Genomic DNA, 4617 nt, shown 5'->3' on the forward strand with positions numbered 1-4617 from the left:
TTGCACCCTCCGAGGGGCTCTGAGTCTGCAGTCCCTTTTGGAGTTGTGCACATGCTGACCGTCACTATAGCAGAGTCCCCGGACAAGGGGGATGGTTACAGGCCAAACAGCTCAAACAATAGTTATTCTTTCCCAGTTCTGGAGGCTGCAGGGGAAACCAAGGTGTCACAGGGCTGGTTTCTTCGGTGTCTGGGAAGGAGACCCACCTCTGTGTCTCCTGGCTTCTGGGCATTTGGTGGCTCCCTTGGAGATCCCTGGCTCGTAGACACATTAGCCCGTCTCTGCCTGCGTCAGTACAGGGCACCCTCCCAGAGTCCTCATACCTCATTCTCCTGGTGTGTGTCTGTCTGTCTCTCCTCCTCTTGCAAGGACCCAAGGTGCTGGGTTTCGTGTTCACATCTGCCAGTGTGACCTCATCTATGTGTACACTCAGTGACATCAGCAAAACCCTATTTCCAAATCACACCACAACCACAGGTACTAGCGCTGGAATATAAACACGTCTCTTTGGGGACAAAATTCCACCCACAACAGCCACTTGAAGCCATGGACCCCCTGAGATTGTCCAAAGCCAGGACATTGAGAGAGAAAGACGGAGCCTCTGGCCAACCCTGGGAGCACCTCCAAAGGACAGCCAGAGGAGTTTGTAAAAAAATACATCCTCATCAAAGACAGCATAGAGAATACGGATGTCAATCCACAATCTGGGAGAAAGTACTGGCAGCTCTCGTGATGGATGAAGAGTTTATGCAGCTGGGGCCCCTGGGGGGCTCAGTCATTAAGCGTCTGCTTTCAGCTTAGGTCAAGATCTCATGGTCCTGGGATCGAGCCCCGCATCATGCTCATTGCTCCACGGGAAGCCTGCTTCTCCCTCTCCCACTCCCCCTGCTTGTGTTCCCTCGCTCTCTGTCTCTCTCTCTGTGTCAAATAAATAAATAAATAAAATCTTAAAAAAAAAAAAAAGATTTTGTGCAGCAAATCTATAGAGTTCCTACAAATCAATAATAAAAAAAACATAGGTAAAAGATACAAATAGCTGTTTCACCAGAGGGGCAAAAGGAATGGCCCATAAGCCTATGGAAAAATAATTCCCTTCAACAACCAGGGACATTCAAATAGATGACAATGAAACTCCATCTTGGGCTGGCAAACTAGTGACATTGATATTCCAGGTCAATGCTCCACATGCCATCAAGGGCACCGGGGTGGCCACCACTAGCCTGGGAAGCAGGGCCTGAGGGTCCACGGGGAGCCAGCGGCCAGGAAGAGCTCTGTAGAGGATTTGTGGGCAGGTCTGATGTTTTAGGAAAAGTGGCCTCCTGGTACCATGGGTCTCCAGAACGGCTCATGAAAAGATCCACACACAGCTGCTCGGGCGGGCTCGGAATTAACAACACAAACACTTAGAACAGACCACCTGAGCGTGAAGCTCGGTCCCACTCATAGACACAGAGCACCCAGCCCCAGGCCCAGCCCACCACGCCGTCTGCAGCCTTAAACACCTCACTTCTCTGGGTCCCGGTTTCCTCGCCTATAAAGCAGAAAGCAGGAAACGGGGCCCTAGCAGCAGCTACATCTGCACATACATGTGGACGTACAGGAGGGCACCTGTCACCTCGCAGGGGATGTCCCAGAAGACAGAGCCGGGCAACCAAGACCCCACGCTCCTCCTGCAGTAATGTCCTCCATGAGACCCTTGACCGTCCCCCAGGGCTGGGCCAGCGGCAGCTTTGCAAACTCATTAGGCTTCCTTCCTCAGCTGGTTTGGGCAAACAGCCCCCGCCATAAACCCGCAGGATGGTGTTTGGAGCAAGGAGACACATTCTTGGCCGCCTGCTCATACCTTCTTGCCTTCCCTAAGTCGGTGACGCCACCACGTCTCCACCAAGTCCGTCCCATGGTTGGCAGGAGGTGCAGCTCTCCTGACTGGATGGGCCCCAGCCCTAGCCCTGTTAAACTTCCCCCAGGCAAGGCCTCCCAACAGACATGGGGACAGAGAGAGTCACCGGAGCCTGGGCACTTCCCGCGGAGACCAGCCCCCGATTTTGCTCCCACTTCCTTCAGGAAGCCTTCCGGGTTTCTCAGAACAATTAGGGGTGTTCCCACCGCAGTCTGGCCAAACCCCACAATGGCCCCCTGTTCTAGATGTGGACTTTGTTCTCTCAAGTTCCTGGGGCAATGGCCTTCACTCCAGTTTCCTCACTCCTTCCCCCACCCATGCACACCCCCGTGTGGGACATGGGACACTTTGGGAACTAACGCTGGCATGCCCTCAAGTGGCTCCCAGGCCCATGAAGGACAGAACCAAGGGCCCCAGCAGTGTGCCATGAATGGGAGTGTGGGAGCACCACAGGGCCCCCAACCACTCGGCCTCAGAGCTAACCCCTGGTTTGCAGATGCCCCCACCCCAGTCCCATCTCCTTCCACTGAGGTTGCTACCCCAGAACTCCCAACTGGCTCCATGGCCCAGTCACACCCTCGGTGCTGGACAGAGACAGCATGCCGTCCAGCCTCCCCTGCTGTAAGGTCCGGCCAAGCATGAGCAGGGACGATGTTTGGAATTCAGGGGAGGTCCTGTGGTGGTGAGGTGCTGGGCCGCAGGCCAAGGCAGGCTTGGGTCCCTGCATACCGTGACCTGGAGTGTGAGAGAGGCTTGGGTACCTAGCTGGGCCAGGCTTGATGCCTCCCCTCTGGGCACATCCCTCCCCCAGCTGACTGCACAGGTCGGGGTGCAGGGGGAGTCTGTGGGTGGCACGTAGGGTGCCTAACACCACATCACCCCGGCTTCTCTGGGACTGCCCATGTTTTAGCTTTGAAAGTCCTACATTTTGGCAAACCCCTGAGTCCCGAATCCTGGACCCTGCCCACCCTGGGACAGGAGGACCCACGAGTCCCTCTCTGCCGTGCAGCCAAGCGGGAAGCTGCTTGCATGAGTGAGGCCAGAAAAGGTCAATGTCAGCTTGAAACTCACTCTCCAGAGCCGGCCCTATGGACTCACAGGAACGTGCTCACACCGCTTTTGTGAGAACGGGAGCTTCCTTGAAACGAAGAGACCTTATAAAACAGCATCCTTTGGAGTTAAAAGCTGGACTTCAGAATTCTCCAAATGAATGTCAGATTGCTTCTCCCCTGAATGAACCAAGAGAAAATCAGCCAAAGAACAGAGCTCATTTCGGGGTAGCATTGGGGGGAGGTACAGTCAGTGGGGCAGAATTTATGGGGGGGAGGGACTGGGCTGGACAGGGTTCTCCGGGGAAGCAGAACCGATGGGAGATATTGAGACTAAAGATAGATACGTAAGCTCTGGAGAGAAGCAGATATAGATATTTACTGTAAGGAATTTCCAAACGGGATCACAGAAGCTGGCAAACCCAGTCTACAGAGCTAATGTCCCAATTGGAACCCGAAGATCAGGAGCTGCAGTAGAACCAAAAAGACCCCATGTCCCACTTTAAATGCCATCAGGCAGAAGAGTTCCCTCGCCTTGGGAAGGGTCAGTCTTTTGTTATGTTCAGGTCCTCGACTGATGAGATGTGACTCACCCACATGGAGAAAACAATGTTTTACACACTCTACTAACTCAAATGTTGACTCATCCAAAAGTCACCCCCCCCCAGAAGCTCCCGGAATCAAATCATGCATCTGGGCACCCCCAGCTCAGTCACACCGACACATAAAATCCACCATCACAGGGGTGATGAGAAAGGTTTGGATAAAAATGGCAGTGGTGGGTGCATATCAGGAACACATCTAATGTCACTGAATGATGCCCACACAGATGACTCAACAATAAAGACTGTGCTAAATGTGTTTCATCACAATTTTTTAAAACACACAAAACATGTTTTTAGAGTTGCCAATTTTATAGGTTTTTTTTTTTTTTTTAAAGAAGCATTAGCATTCACTTTGGCAGCATACATGCTAAAATTGGAACCATACAGAAAAAATTAGCATGGCCCCTACCCATGCAAATCTGTGAAGCATTCCATTTTTTTTAAAGCTATAATTAGCAAAACTATTATTTCCATGACGCACCAAGCTGGAGTTGGCAAACCATGGGCAAAGGGCCAGAGAGCCAGCATTCTCTCTAGGGCCACACAGCCTCCCTCCACCCTTGCATCAGGAAAGTTGCCAGAGACAGTGGCTGAGTGAAGGGGCATGTCTGTGTTCCAATAAAACTTTATTTGTAGACACAGAAACTGATATTTCATCTAAAATTTTCAAGCCACAAAACTTTCTTCTTTTGCTTTTTCTCTTTTCAACCTTTGAAAAACAGAAAACCATTCTTGAGAGGCCAGGTACACAAAACAGACATCGGGTGGGGTTTGGCCTAGGAACTGTAGTTTGCTCGCCCCTGACCCAGATAGATGGGAGCTGGAGCCAGGCCTCCAGGCAGGTGCCAACCGTGAGCCCAGGCGAGAGGGCTCAGCCACACCTGGGACACCTGCGGGGCAGGGGCCTGTTATCATCACATGGACCATGAAGGGCCAGGCAGGGCAGGGCAGGGAACACACCCCCAGGTGAGCAACCAGGCCCTGCAGGGACAGTGGACCTTGCCTGGGGGCTGGGAGGACCACGCATCCACACAGGAGTCTCGCCCTAGACCATGTCCTCCCT

The 4617-nt window shown here is 52.7% G+C and overlaps 1 pseudogene; it reads left to right on the forward strand.

Moving 5' to 3' along the window:
- Positions 1 to 3899: 3899 nt before the first annotated feature.
- LOC131822956 (U6 spliceosomal RNA) lies at positions 3900 to 3995 on the forward strand (annotated as a pseudogene).
- Positions 3996 to 4617: the final 622 nt, after the last annotated feature.

Source organism: Mustela lutreola, chromosome 1, assembly GCF_030435805.1.
Source record: "Mustela lutreola isolate mMusLut2 chromosome 1, mMusLut2.pri, whole genome shotgun sequence".
In the NCBI taxonomy this organism is placed as follows: domain Eukaryota; kingdom Metazoa; phylum Chordata; class Mammalia; order Carnivora; family Mustelidae; genus Mustela; species Mustela lutreola.